Source organism: Argiope bruennichi, chromosome 5 (genome assembly GCF_947563725.1).
Source record: "Argiope bruennichi chromosome 5, qqArgBrue1.1, whole genome shotgun sequence".
In the NCBI taxonomy this organism is placed as follows: domain Eukaryota; kingdom Metazoa; phylum Arthropoda; class Arachnida; order Araneae; family Araneidae; genus Argiope; species Argiope bruennichi.
The window spans coordinates 122,626,210-122,642,061 of NC_079155.1; the positions used below are offsets into that span (position 1 = coordinate 122,626,210).

Genomic DNA, 15,852 nt, shown 5'->3' on the forward strand with positions numbered 1-15,852 from the left:
TGCAAAACTAAACGGAACACTCTGCCGACTTATCCACCAAGCCTCGTAACCCAAAACACTCTGAAGGGTCTACGAATCTCATTACGACTGTCCGGAATAATTTTAAATACGGTGTCAATCTGTTCTAAAAGCACAATGCTAAGTATACGAATGAAATCTGCGCATGTGCGTGAATTTGAATCGTAAAATTTCAAATAAATATAAAAATATTTTGATATTAAATTCTATTTTTGACGTATATGATTTGGAATTATTTAACTTATCTCTAGGAATGATTGAGAAATCTGGCTAAAATAAATTTAAAAAAAAACAAAAAATAAATATATAAAAATATTTGTCGACTTCGAGCCTCAAACTGAAGACAAGCAAAACTAACGGGAACACTCAGCCGATCCAGCCACCTAGCCTCGTAACCCGAGAGACTCTGAAGGGTCTAAGACTCTCATTACAACTGTCCAGTAAAATTTTAAATACGGTGTCAATCTGGTCTAAAAGCACAATGCTAAGAATACGAATGAATTCTGCGCATGTCCGTGAACTTGACAAGTAAAATTTCGAATAAACATAGAAATATTTTGATATTAAATTCTACGTTTGACGTATATGATTTGGAATTATTTAATATATATCTGGGAATGATTAAGAAATCTGGCTAAAATAAATTAAAAAAAAAAGATAATTATATAAAAATATTTGTCGGCTTCGAGCCTCGAACTGAAGACCTGCAAAACTAAGCGTAACACTCTGCCGATTAAGCCACCAGGCCTCGTACCCCGGCACACTCTGAAGGGTCTAAGAGTCTGATTACGACTGTCCGGAAAAATTTTAAATACAGTGTCAATCTGGTCTCAAAGCACAATGCTAAGAATACGAATGAATTCTGCGTATGTGCGTGAATTTGACTCGTAAAATTTCAAAGAAATATAGAAATATTTTGATATTAAATTCTACGTTTGACGTATATGATTTGGAAATATTCTTTTTATCTCGAGGAATGATAGAGAAATCATTCTGAAATAAATTTAAAAAAAAGATAAATATCTAAAAATATTTGTCGGGTTCGAACCTCGAACTGAAGACCTGCAAAACTAAGCGGAACATTCTATCGATCCAGCCACCAAGCCTCGTAACCAAAGATACTCTGAAGGGTCTAAGAGTCTCATTACGACTGTCCAGTAAAATTTTAAATACGGTGTCAATCTGGTCTAAAAGCACAATGCTAAGAATACGAATGAATTCTGCGCATGTCCGTGAACTTGACTCGTAAAATTTCGAATAAATATAGAAATATTTTGTAATTAAATTCTATTTTTGACGTATATGATTTGGAATTTTTTAACTTATCTCAAGGAATGATGGAGAAATCTGGCTAAAATAAATAAAAAAAAAAAAAGATAAATATATAAAAATATTCGTCGGCTTCGAACAAAAGACCTTCAAAACTAAGCGGAACACTCTGCCGAACCAGCCACCAAGCCTCATAACTCTAGACACTCTGAAGGGTCAAAGAGTCTCATTACGACTGTCCGGAAAAATTTTAAATACGGTGTCAATCTGGTCTAAAAGCACAATGCTAAGAATACGAATGAATTCTGCGCATGTGAGTGAATTTGACTGGTAAAATTTCGAATAAATATAAAAATATTTTGAGAGTAAATTCTACGTTTGACGTATATGATTTGGAAATATTCAATTTATCTCTAGGAATGATTCAGAAATCCGGCTAAAAGAAATTGTGAAAAAAAAGGATAAATATATAAAAATATTTGTCATCTTCGAGACTCGAACTGGAGACCTGCAAAACTAAGCGGAACACTCTGTCGATCCAGAAACCAAGCCTCGTACCCCGAGAGACTCTGAAGATTCTAAGAGTCTCATTAGGACTGTCCAGTAAAATTTTAAATACGGTGTCAATCTGGTCTAAAAGCAGAATGCTAAGAATAGGAATGAATTCTTCGCATGTGCGTGAACTCGACTCGTAAAATTTCGAATAAATATAGAAATATTTTGAAATTAAATTCTATTTTTGACGTATCTGATTTTTAATTATTCGTTTTAACTCTAGGAATGATGGAGAAAACTGGCTAAAATAAATTTAAAAAAAAGAAAAATATATAAAAACATTTCTCGGCTTTCAGCTTCGAACTGAAGACCTGCAAAACTGAGCAGCACATTCTGCCTATCTAAACACGAAGCCTAGTAACTAGAGAGTTTCTGAAGCGTCTAAGATTCTCATTGCGACTGTCCAGTAAAATTTTAAATGCTGTATCTATCTGGTCTAAAAGCACAATGCTACGAATACGAATGAATTCTGCGCATGTATTTGAACTCGACTCGTAAAATATCGAATAAATATATAAATATTTTGAAATTGAATTCTATCTTTGATGTATATGATTTGGAATTATTCATTTTAACTCTAGGAATGATTGAGAAAACTGGCTAAAATAAGTATTTTTGAAAAATAGAAAAATATATAAAAATATTTCTCGGCTTCGAGCCTCGAACTGAAGACCTGAAAGCTGAGCGCCACACTCTGCCTATATATCTACCAAACCTCGTCCCCCGATACCTTTTAAAGGGTCTAAGATTCTCATTACAACTGTCCAGTAAAACTTTAAATACGGTTTCAATCCGGTCTAAAAGCACAATGTTAAGAATACGTATGAATTCTACGCGTGTGCGTGAACTCGATTCGTAAAATTTCGAATAAATATAGAAATATTTTGAAATTAAATTCTGTTTTTGATTTGGAATTTTTCATTTTAACTCTTGGAATGATTTCGTAAACTGGCTAAAATAAATGAAAAAATAAAGAAAGATATGTAATATGTAATTCTTCAGATACTAGTGTGTGCTGTTCTTTCAGTGCCTGCAACATGAAAGTTATTGTTGCATTAGCTGTTGAGGAATTAGAATCTCTCCGACATAATGCCTCAGCAGTCAGTTTTATTGGAATTAGAGCTGATATAGTTTTTGAAATTAAGTCAAATTCACTATCTGAAAAATTAATTTACAGGTTTAAGTCGATTATTGCTTTTTGGATTGGATTTCTCAGTTTCAAAAATCGTTCCATCATTAGGAGTAAACTGTTCCAACGTGTTTTAGAATCTTATATTAACATATATTCTGTTTTATATTCAGTTAATATATATTTTAGTAATATATCCTTTTCATAGGGGAACGTTTAAATATTAAAGGAAGCAATTCTTGATAGGTTAATATTTTATCCTCATTAGCAATATCTTCTTCCACAATTACATTGTCATTATCTTCATTGTCAATATCATTCTCACTCTTACTCTTTTCAAAGTTGGGATCCGAAGTTTCTATATCCACAGTATTTGGATTCTTCTGTTCTTTATATTTTTGGTATAATACATCTATTACTCCGAATTGAATTCCATGTGCATAGCACAATTGCTGATTTTCACCAATCAACTTTCCAACTTTTTTCATAGTTGTTGCTCCATCAGTCGTTATGGATACAATATTTTCTTTCAGGGATAATCCATGTTTCGCTAATTTAGATTTAAGCAATTAATTAAGCTATTAATTAGTTAATTAATTTCGCCCGTTAGGGAGACATAAAAACAAAAACGTATACTATATTACTATGTTCGCGATACCTGAACATATAGTGGAGACAATTTTAAAAATTTCTAGTAAATACCGGAAAACAAGTATTTAAACTTGTGAATACCGGTATTACAATAATTGTACAAATGACTCAAAATAACGGCATTCGGTATCCCCGTATACCGGTTTTGCAATCCCTAGTTATTATCCACAAAATGTAATAACTCTTTGCACTCGGGTGATAACTCTCACTCACCATTCAAGACTTGCATTATTTTGATGTTTAATTAATTAATTTTTTTTTAAATTTTTGATTTTATTTTCATTTAGTGCAAAGGGATAAACACTATTAAACTATTTAAAGTAATTGAAAAAATATCTGAAGTTTTGAAAAAAAAAAAAAAAACTCTTTACTTTTTAAAGTCTACAAGGATTATATTTTAAAATGTACCATTTAATGACTTCATTCAGGTATTAATCCATGGTTCTTAAAATTTATAACCAAGTCATTTGTATCACCACAAAAGATTAAATTAACATCCATGCGGCTGTTGTATTTTCATCATTAACAGCGATAAAATGCAAACTTCTGCAATTCAAGTATAATATTTAACTAAAGTGGTACATCTTAACTGCAGACTGGCGAAGATCGTGAAATGTGATTAATTATTTTCTGTAATCCTTCTTCAAGGCGTGCGAGTGACGCAAAGCCGTTTGTCACTGCCAGCGAGCAGCTTTCTCCGATCAGTCAGATTAAAGAAAGGTTCATTCGGGTTTGACTCTTTTCTCGGAGCAACGGACTCTCTCGACAGAATTTCAGAGACTACAAGTTAATTAATTACTTTCCCAAGATTACGATTCGTCAGATATCGCTTGCTGTGGAAGAGATGATAGTACAGAATGCTGATTGGATTATACATGCATGAAATCGCGCTTTGAATTCGGCTTTCAGATTGTATTAAATTCAAGATGTCGAGCTATGGATTTGATTAAGAATTGCATTTATAAAAAGATTATGTTTGAACATTGATTAATAATGTTGCCGTATTATTTCAAACTTGTTGTAAAAAATCTGTGAAAAGGAGAGCGGGATGAATTGCTTACATTAATTTCCCCCAATTAAATAGGATTGTATTTAAGCAATATACTGCGTTAATTAATATAATCTCTGAACATTATGTAAGAAAAAAAACTATAACATTCAAATTTTATACAAGGAATAATTTTTAAAATAGAAGTAATAAATACTTCTATATGTAATAATAAAGAATTATAATGCAAATATCAATGATAAAAGCGGTTCCTAAATGCAATGTTTATTTATATACTAAAAAAAGAATATATTTTATTTGAATTATTTTCTACTTCTCAGTCATTGCTTTATAATACAGCCTTTTCTTTAGAAATATTATATAATCTTAAAATGGGTTTTTTTTCTTTTGAAAATCATGACCATTGGAATCTCGTGTATGAACTCAGACTTTAATAATAACTAAAATTTCGCCCAAAATTTGATTGAAATCTAAAATTTAGTCGCAGTTCCATATACCAAATTTTAATTGTCTAACTCAAAGTTCTTTTTTAAAATTATTTTCTTTGCAGCTAAACAGACAAAATATGAAAAAAAAGGTTGAAATCAAGGAAGTTTGAAATGTAAAGATGTGTCTAAATCTATAATTCGATTTTTTTTTATGATTGCAATATTTTCTTTTTACATATTTCATAAAAACTTCGTATACCTCAACCGTCGTCTTTATATACTTCTGTATAGTAAAAATAAATTTCTAATTTATTCCATTAAACTTTTTAAACACTTTCTTTAAATTGAAATACTATGTATGAAAAGAAAAATTTCTATGTATGAAAAGAAAAGACTAGATTTATCGATAGGGAAAGAAGGATTCATAGTAATGGTAAAGGTTCAACTTCAATTGCTAGAAAACTTGGGACATCAGAGAGCCAGTTTAGCATTAAATGCCTTTAGTTTGATTGTTACTTTACTTGGTCTTTGTATTAAGTTTTCTTTAAAAAAAACTTCTTTAATTTTTTTTTGCCAATTGCAATATTTTTTTATAAATCAATAAAAATGTCCTAAATTATGCAATGGGCAAATTGGAAAATATTACATTTCCAAAGATTTATCTAGTTTATCCTTGGTTCATGTAGTTAGAATTTCTATTTTAAATATTAACAAGCATTCTCAAAAGTCATAGTGATCCCTAAGGATTTGCCTCGAAAGAAGTTTAACAGAAGCTTATTAAAAAAATCTTCCTATGCAAACTGCTTCATTTAAAAAAGAAGCAACAGAAAATATGATGATATAATTAATAGGAAATGAAAACAAGAAGAGGAAATGTCAACTCCTCCTCTTCTTCTTCAGAAAAAAAGAAAACATTTGAAAAAGAATCTCTTCTACTCGAATACCTATTCTGGAAAAGAAGAATGGTTTCGCTTAACTTTTAGAGACGTGTACACCCATTCTTCACTATAATATGCTATAGTATATTACATTAATAGCCTGCTTTGAAAAAGCCTAAAGGCTATTTTAGAGCACACAATGGCATTTTAAGTTGCAATCAGATGACTTGGACAGCGCATGAGCCGTTGTTTCTTCTCCAAGCATCCGCACTTGACTTACGCCAGACACGCTTGCAAGCTGATTCTTTGGTGAAGCCAAGTTTTGAACCAAGATCAATCCATCCCTAAATTAAGAGATCACCACAAGACCAGTGCGGCCAGCAATTCTGCTGAAAGAGAACGAATTCAATTCTTAATTTAGCAAATGTGCATGTAAAATGTATCCTATAAGTAGCAGTTTAGCATTCGTTTGCGTTACCTATAATTCTGATGCAGACTGACTACTATGCTAATTGGTTAAACAATCTTTTTATATTACTGCAGCACACATATTATCATTTATTTTTACTATACCAAGTGATAATAATGACCAAATGCCTTATGCATTTTAATTAATAAAAGAAAATAATAGGAGATAATATATTTATTTTAATTATAACAACTTGTTCCACGTCTCTTACAAATTGTCCTTTTTCTAAAACAAATTGCTAAAATCAATAAAACTGTTGAATGTCTCTTTGATGTATATAATAAATAAATAGTTAAGCCCAAAAAATTAGGAATCAAGAAATTGTAAACACATGTAAAATATATAAACATTTATTTAAATGTGTTGCAATTAGTCGTTGATTCTCCCATTTTTTCCTACAACGAGGTATGAATATTTACCGTTTTGACATGGACCTTATAAAATAACTTAAACAACATTTAATCCAATCACACTGTTTTTATGTTTCTATGAGATTGAAAGAAAAAAAACCGAAAAGAGTAATTTCGATTACATCACGGCAACACGAAATGAAAAATGTTAAGTTCTGCTTTCATACAATTCATGGGACTGATTAGTCTGAAATTTGCTTAATGCGCACGTGTTGGTCTCCCATATCATCTTATGAAACTGTATTAATCTTTTAATTAAAATGACATGACATAAACAAAAAAAGAGCAGCTTTAGTGAAGTTGAGAAAAGGAAAAGCGAGTTCTGCTGTGTAAAGATCTATGTATCCACAATCATAATTTGTTTAATATACATGTATGATAAACATATGTATATTAAAAAAATTTGTTTAATATATGCTGTTTTGCCATTTGTTTAATTGATGTTTTCTTTAAATTGGTATTATATTAAGGAAAACTGTTGTTCCAGACACATCACGGCGATATAAGAAGAAAAATATAGGCTCCTTTTTCTTATAATCTGCTAGTCCAGATAGGGTGAGATTTATTTAATATATCTATATTCATTTCCCTTACTTTTTTTCACGCTGTTTTAATATTTTCTTTAAACAATATTAACAAAAAAGAAACAACATAGGGTCACCACGCTACGAGATGAACTGAAAAATATTCCGATTTACGAGTCCAAATGCTCTGAATCTCGTTTAATGCATATGAGTAGATAATCCATAAACGAAATTACCTTTTCCATTTTCACCACTGAGTAGCTACATTTGTTAGTTCAAACATTCGTCTTTTTTCTCCGAACCACTAAAAAGGGAGGAAAGACATTTTTAGATCGTTGACTGAAACGGTGATCGTTTGATGAAAGTTGAAAACGTTTAAAGCAATCGAATTTCTCGTTGCATGCCAGATACGATCAGTCATCCGATTTCTGAACGCGAAGTACACCTAAGTTTGTGAAATTTGCAGACAAATTTAAGAAGTTTACGGACCTAATGCAATGAGTGATTCCATGGTCAGAAGAAGAATGCGGCATTTAATGAAGAGCGTGAAGTGTTTTGCGATCGACACTTCATGGCATGCGGAAAAACAGAGACAGATAAACAGTTTTATTGTGAGAAGCTTAGAAAACTGTATCATGCAATACAGAATAAGCGTCTTGCATATTTAAGCATACTCCGGGATGATGATTCTGCTCAATCATGACAATAAATGTCCAAATACTGAAGGTGACAAACAACTATGTCTTACGGAGATGCGATTACAGATTTTTGACCCCCCTTCCCCCCCTAAAATTCGGATTTCGAGCCAAGTGACTTTCAAACTTTCAAGCATCTGAAGTCCTTTGTTGCTGGCTAGCAGTTCAGGGGCAACGACGAGGTTAATCCGTTGTTACCCAATGATTGCAAACACGGGTGGCATAGTGCTTTGATGAAGATATATAAACACTCGCACCCCGTTAAGGTAAATGCTTAACAGATGGTGGTACCTGTGCCGAAAAATAGTCTGAAATTCATTATACTTCATTATTTAAAGCTTAGTTTCAAATAATTGTTTCCTTTTCTTGTGTTGCTAAGGGGAACTTATTTTCTAGATTAACCTCGTGTATTCGTCAACCCTCCCCTTATATATTATTAAGCATATATAACGGGTATATATGTTATTAAGCATATGCAATATTAAGTACATATGTATGTTATTAACACATATATGTACATATCATCATCTTACTTTACATCCCATTCGAATCGGCTAAATATTTTTAATTCGCCAGCTGTTTTAGAACTTCGTGAGTTTCATTACAGACGTGATGTAATGCTTCCTTCATTTGATTTTTTCCTATAGATTTTTTAACTGTAAATGTAATGAATATTTATATTCGAAGAATAGGGAAAGCGTTTAATTGGTACATAAATATGTTCGTTATTTAGAGGAAAAATTTAGCAAAATCAATAATTATATTTATGAGAGTACAGTTATTATTATGACTAAAATTAGTTTTAATGAATGAGGATGTATTAAGTAATCACAAATTATATAATTTTTTTATAAAATAGTGAGTATTTGTTTTATGTATTGAAACGTTTATAATACTTTTCAATAACCCGTTTTTGTTTTCTGTAAATATCATATAAACGGTACTGATTTCTCTTTCACAATTTGTTTCCCGAAAACGCGGTCAAAAGATTTTGCAGCTGGTTTTTTCTTCCTGAGAAAAAAAGAATTCTTCTTGCCTTTTTTTAATGCTTGATGGATTAAACTTGTTTTCTTTCATCTTTTCCTTCATTATGCAGATGAGTTTTCTAAAAATGTTCATTAACTGAAAAAAAAATTAATCGACAATAGCGATGAATAATTTATAGGAACCCTAAGAAAAGAAAATCTAAAATCTTTTAGTTTTTCTGTACACTTTCGACAAGTTATTAACTTTTTCTATGATATTTATAATACATAATGAATATTTTACTTTCGAGTACATAAAAGCAAAATTTTTTCAATGGCGACGTTTCCATTTTATATTATTATTATTATTATTATCATTTTTTAATTTGAAACATGGGTTGCGTAATTATACTATTTTAAACAATGAATATTGTAAAAAAAATTAATATTTGTCGAACATTTTTTCGGACAAGCTAAAATTATTATTAAAAATGTCTTTGAATGACATAGGTTCTTTTACACAGGAGGCAACGACAAGACGCAAAGAATTATTAATGCCACGTGCTATACAAATTTTTTTATTGCGTTATAAAAAATTCGAAAATAAAAGCGTAAATCTCGCAATTTTTGTTGGACGCGAAACTATGTATATGCACATGTAAAGGCAAACAATAGAGGCTCTTATTGGTTTGGTCTGTCTTGTGCTCCTCTTTTTACTTCCCCATCTATTTAGAGCAATTTAACGATTTATTTATTTTATCGGTTCACACTTTAATCGACTAATTTAGATTCCAAATAAAACTAGATTTTAATTCTTTTGTGGGTGAATAATTATTGCATGAAATATTTGTAAAGACTGTGTTCTGTTTACCAATAAAAGACTCCGTCCATACTTACAATGACTTGACACTGTTTTTCGAATCAGATTTCTCTTAATTTTATTTTTCATTGCATACATTTCTAGTCAATCGACAACAATATCGTTCCAATATCTTATATGTCAAAAAATATATTTTATTGATTTCTAAATTTCGCTCATCAGAATTTTACGAATTAACCATTTTTTATTTTACATACCCAAATGTAATCAAAACCATATCAATATAGTTTCAATTATTATTTTTATGAATTAAGGTAATATTTGTTATCTCCAAAAATAAAGAAGTGTATCTCTTATATGGTCTTATGTGAAAATATTATTCGATTACTCCAATGTTCCACCACAGAGAGTGTTAATTGTGGAGCATGAAATCAATTGGCGAAAATGTTAAAAAAATCACTAAAGCAAGCATACGCTTGGAAATTTTTTCGTAGAAAAGCAACATAGCACTCATTTGCTTTAGCTAAGCATATATCTGATGTCTAAACCTTTCATTAGAATTTCTAATTAATAAGTATACTGGCAATTTGTATTATCCAATTAGTTCTAGAGCAAATGGAAACATAACGTTTTCGTGTATATACTTCTATGCAAAACTATATTTATTTTGTCAATCCAGTTAGATGCTTCAAGTTTGCTAGAACCTTTTTCCTGAATTATGAGATTAATTTATTATTTCAAATTGATTACATATTAAAATTTGCACATAAGCGTCCCAATCAATAACTTGATGTAATCCAATGAAATAATGACTGACGATGCAAAGTATAAGATAAAAAAAAAGAATAATTTGAAAATAGTAATTGCTTTCTTTGGAGAAAAACAAGGGTTCGGCCGGGATTTGAACCCGGGACCTCTCGCACCCTAAGCGAGAATCATACCCCTAGACCACCGAACCAGCTGCCGATTATTAAGAAGAAAACTTTATAATCAATTCTATGTTGCTCAGAGGATGTAAAATAAATACACCCGGGAATATTCCCCCTTTTCTTTCTCTTTCTGTTTTGATTCTTATATTCTATCGTTCGTTTTTCTGAAGAAAAGTGATATTTTTGTAATAATTTTTGGTTGAACAACTTTTACCATGCTTTTATTGTTATCTGTTACCTTTTGGATATGTTTGCGCCATTATATGATTTTCAGTGCCATTATATGATGAATGACGCCTAAGATAAAAATAAATAAATTATTAAATTTCGCCACATCACTGCACTTTTAACGTTTAATTTGACGCAATGTAATCAACAGAAATATATTTAAATTTTATCTATTTCGAAACTTCAAGTAAGAATTAAGATTTATTATATTTCCAAATCAAGGTACTCATCATCAACAGATAAAGTGTCTCAACTGCGAAGATATAGGGTTATTAACGACAGAAAAGACAACAAAAAATTTAGAAAAATAAACTGCATTTTCATTTTTTATTTAAAACACAGTATATTGGAAACAAATTCATGTATTCTTCTTTGCAATGTTGCATAAATCTGCAAACCTTTAAGTCTAATATTTTTAAATTTAAGTTAAATTTAAATTAAATTAAAAGTTTTAAAATTTAATTAATTTTTTTAACCATTTCAATATAAAAAACTAATTGTTTGAGAAACTAAAAATATGTTGAAAACAATCAATCAGAGATTCAGAGTTTGAGAAATAGGAGATTTAAAAACAATCAAACCTCTATATGGATAAAATAGAAAACTTTTGTAGCCTTTAATAACTCGAGCTGGGTCGTCGTGGAGTAAACTCAAGACCAGGCCAAGCATCCATTCTTTTTATTACTTTTGAAAAATTATAACTATCGTAGAATCATGTCACAGTTCCGTTACAAACCATTCCAAAGTTAATAAAATGAAAAACAAGCGTCTAGGATGATCTTAAACCACGGTTACAGCACAAATATTCACAGATCTCTGTAATTTTGCTACTTCCTAAAACAGAGACTGCATTGATGGTTAGTAAGGATTTGAAATTCATTTTCTCTGAAATCGTTCAGGACCCATGAATATGAGCATTATTTCTTAGAAAAGACAACGTCGAAAAAAGTATTTCTATGTGTTATTTTGGTTTTGTGAAATATTAAAACAAAGAAAAAATATTTTAAAGCATTACATGGATTTTATGGAGTATTTTATCAATTTAAATATCACACTTTTTTCTACTATATTTTTTTTCTGTCATTAAGAATAGAGAAATCAAAGAAACATGTTTTATATTATTTGCCGAAACCCTAAATATTCAATATTTTGTCAGTACGATGTACAAATTACCAGTATACTAGTAATTTGCTACAGGAAGTCGTATTTAAAAAGAATTTTCAAAGAATCCGCCAGATAGATACATTGTTACAAAAACTGCTACGACTCTTTTTTCGAGAACAATCAATTTTCTTTCTCTGTGTCTGAAAGCTAAAATAGTTTCTGAATTGATTCTTTGTGAGCGAAAGGCGAAAATCGTTTGAAAAAAAGAAGTGATTTAAAAATATGAATGGTACGATGAACTAGAAAATATGTGTTTACTCATGGTGCAAACTCATTTAATTGGGTCAAAAATTATTTTATTCCTTTGAATAAATTCGAGCCTTTTAGATAGGAAGTCATTAATTTCAGAACTTTTTCAATTAGAAAAAGATAAAAAAAATAATAAAGAGAGAGAGAAATGAAAAGAAAGACACGACAATCTCAAGTAAACAATTAATAATTCAAAATCTAGTTCAAATTAATAATCAATCTTAGTTCTCTTCAAAATACTGCAAAAAATTCTTAAAAAATTCAATTTAATAGGTAAAAAAATGTGCATTGTAGGAATTTGAATAAAACAAATGCATATTCACTCAACTTCTGATTAAGCGCCTCATCTAAAATTGTGCCTTAAATGATAAAATTTGAAACCTAGTGATTTAAAGAGTAACGATAAGGATTTTTTTTTTACTTGAACATTTTCTTTTATTTATATGTGTTAGAAAGAACAGTTACTTTTGGCTTCACAAAAGAAATAATTCTTCTTTCATTAGCACAAATAATATTTTCACTGAAATTTTACATCTCCTCCTTTTAAGCTAAGAAGATTTTCCTTTTTGCAATAAAATAACTCATTTCGGGTTATTTTTACGATAAAATATTTGTTATTTTTAGGTTTTATTTTAAAATTTGAAAAGATACAAAATTCTTTCTTTGTGATCATATTTTCAAAAATTAAACTCGGAGAAACTCGAAACGCAGTTTAATTTTTAGTTAATTAAAATTTCCAAACAATTGTTCCAAGGGCCATTTCCCGACTTCCAAGGTTTTAATTGGCCAAATTTGTTGACTCTAGACCGAAGCGCATGCATTCATGCATTCACTCACTCACTCACACACGCACATCCAATTTCATTATTGTGATAGGCAAAAAAAGTGCATTGAAAAGAACTTGTGAACATTTTCTTATTATCCAGAAGAAGACAGCTGCTTTTGGGACAAATAGCGCTTTAAAACTGGTAAATAACATTTCATTTCTCATTTCCTTTGCTGCATTTTTAAAATTTAAATAAAATAAACAAATATTTGTTTCTAAGATTAATGCTTCAATCTAAGAAGTCCAAAATCGCAGCATTCCTCTTCCCTTCGCTTAATTTTTGAAAGTTTAAAATCAAATATAAAAAGAATATAAAAAGGCGATAAATAGTCGAAAGGAAAAAAATGTATTCCATTGAGAAATTTCTCTATTTGATTCTGAAATTTTAAAAGCCTTTAAATAAGATCGCCTATTTTTAAATAAGGAGTGTAATGCCTTTCCAATTATTTTTACTTCAAAACGCAAACAATATCAACATTGTGAATCAGGAAAACACTGAAAGGATCTAACACAGCAGTTAATAAATCTATAGCATTTAAGCAGTTAATAAATCAGTTGATGAAAATGGCATAATACTGCGATAAGAGATTTGGAGAATGTAGCAGCTGCATCAGTTATCCCTACGGCTATTATCCTTTTATCAGCAGCTTAGTTTATTACTGTGATTTCAATATGCTATAAAATATGTTTGCAAAAAATCATGATGCGTAATAAAAATGAATTCTATGATAGAGACGTAGCTTCAATCTAAAAATCGTAAAAGCGAAAATTTTAAAATGAAAGAGACTGAAAATGGAACTTGAAGGAAGATCGATGACCTGCAAAACACAGTAAGTAGCAAAAAGTATTTGAAAGTTATTTTTCGTTCTCGTGTAAAATTAATAACGAGATCGAAAAATACTTGTAGTATTTTTTATTTCCATTCTTCAAATAACAATGTTTTCTATGTAAAGATGGTATCTGTTGTTCTGTACGGTATGTATGTTTTTGATAAAAATTTATATTTTATTCGTATTGTATAATTTTATTATATTATGCACAAACAAAAGTATTGTTTATAAAAATTTTATTTTTCTTATTTAACATTTACATTGTAATTTTTCACAAATTATAACATTTTTATTAGAGTATGTTTGAAAGAAATTTTAACATATATCTTATAGATCAATATTGAAGAAAATCCTTCTAATAAATTAAAATACTCACCCAATATTATAAATACCTTCATTCAATGAAAAAAAGATAACTTAGTGGGTGAAAAAAAAAGATATTAAGGGCTGTTAAAGTGTTTAAGAAGGTTAGAAAGGCCGAGAAGAATGGGATTTTTTAAAGTTTAAATTCCTTAATTAACCCTTAGAAAACAGCTTTGATAATCCTTATGAATAAAAAAAGAACTTTGAAGTGAAATATTTAACTTTTACAGAAAAAAAAAATGTTGAAGGATATTTGAAGAACTTAATTTGCCGAAAACGTCAAACTGCCATTTTATGTGAAATACCTTCTTTCCTTTCATCCGTGTTTGGGTTGCTAAAGTTTAAGGAAAAAGAATAAAATTATCAGTTTCTAACAGTTATCAAACACATTTCCGAAAAGCTTTAAATTTAATTTCAAAGGTTGCCAAAAGAAAAGTCTTTGAAATGGTTATAAAATTTCGATGATATTATGAGACAATATAATTAAAAGCGTAAATTTAAAAATATGAAAACAATAAAAAAACAACAACTTCTTTTTATTCAAAATGTTCAGAAATATTAGTGAATTCCGTAAATAAGGAAAATAAACCCCTATTTCTCTATATTATTGGTATGAAATAAAATTTTTCTCATGGCTGAAAAAATATACAAAGAGAATATCCAATATATATATATATATATATATATATATATATATATATATATATATATATATATATATATATATATATATATATATATATATATATATATATAAAGATGTTTGAAACTTAGTTCATGATCTTTAATCTCACATCCATCTTAAATGTGTAGAATTCCGAAGATCCTGGGGAGACCTCGTGGGTATATCAAACTTTCCAAGCAGCCTACTGCCTGTATAGTTCCACAGCGGACTGAGGGGCTTACATACCATCATGATAGAGGGGAGAGTTGGGAGGAATGGGACAGCTGCATTTAGATAAAAGATTAGAATCTATTTATAGTTCTTCCATTAGATAGAACTTGCCCCTTGCTTGGTCATAACTGTTACGGCAGCTATAATATTATTTGTATTTAAAACAGAAAACCCGCTATTTATGCCTCAGATAAAAATAGAAATTCTTATTTTTGCAATCAGTTTTTTTAGTTTTATTGTTCGTAAATTTTTAAAAAATGTATAATAAATTCAAAGATACTGTTTTTCCAAGTTAAGCTTAAATGTAGCATGCTTTATGTGATATGCATTTTAAAAGAAAAAGCTACGCAATGCAAAAAGTGGAATGCTCCAATTTGAGAATACCTCTGCACAAACCACTTCAAAATTTGGCTCAATTTCTGGTCCCATTTAAAAAAAAATAACAATAAGTTATTTTTAAAATTTTAATATAGCATTTCATTAGATATGAAATCTGCAGGATTTTCCGACAATATGAAAAGTTACTGTTTTTTGGATACGGAATTATT

The 15,852-nt window shown here is 29.7% G+C and overlaps 1 non-coding gene across 1 annotated transcript; it reads right to left on the bottom strand.

Annotated features, from left to right (window-relative positions):
- Positions 1 to 10,706: 10,706 nt before the first annotated feature.
- On the bottom strand, positions 10,707 to 10,778 carry Trnap-agg (transfer RNA proline (anticodon AGG)). Its single transcript has one exon. It is a non-coding gene; the product is annotated as a tRNA-Pro (tRNA).
- Positions 10,779 to 15,852: the final 5,074 nt, after the last annotated feature.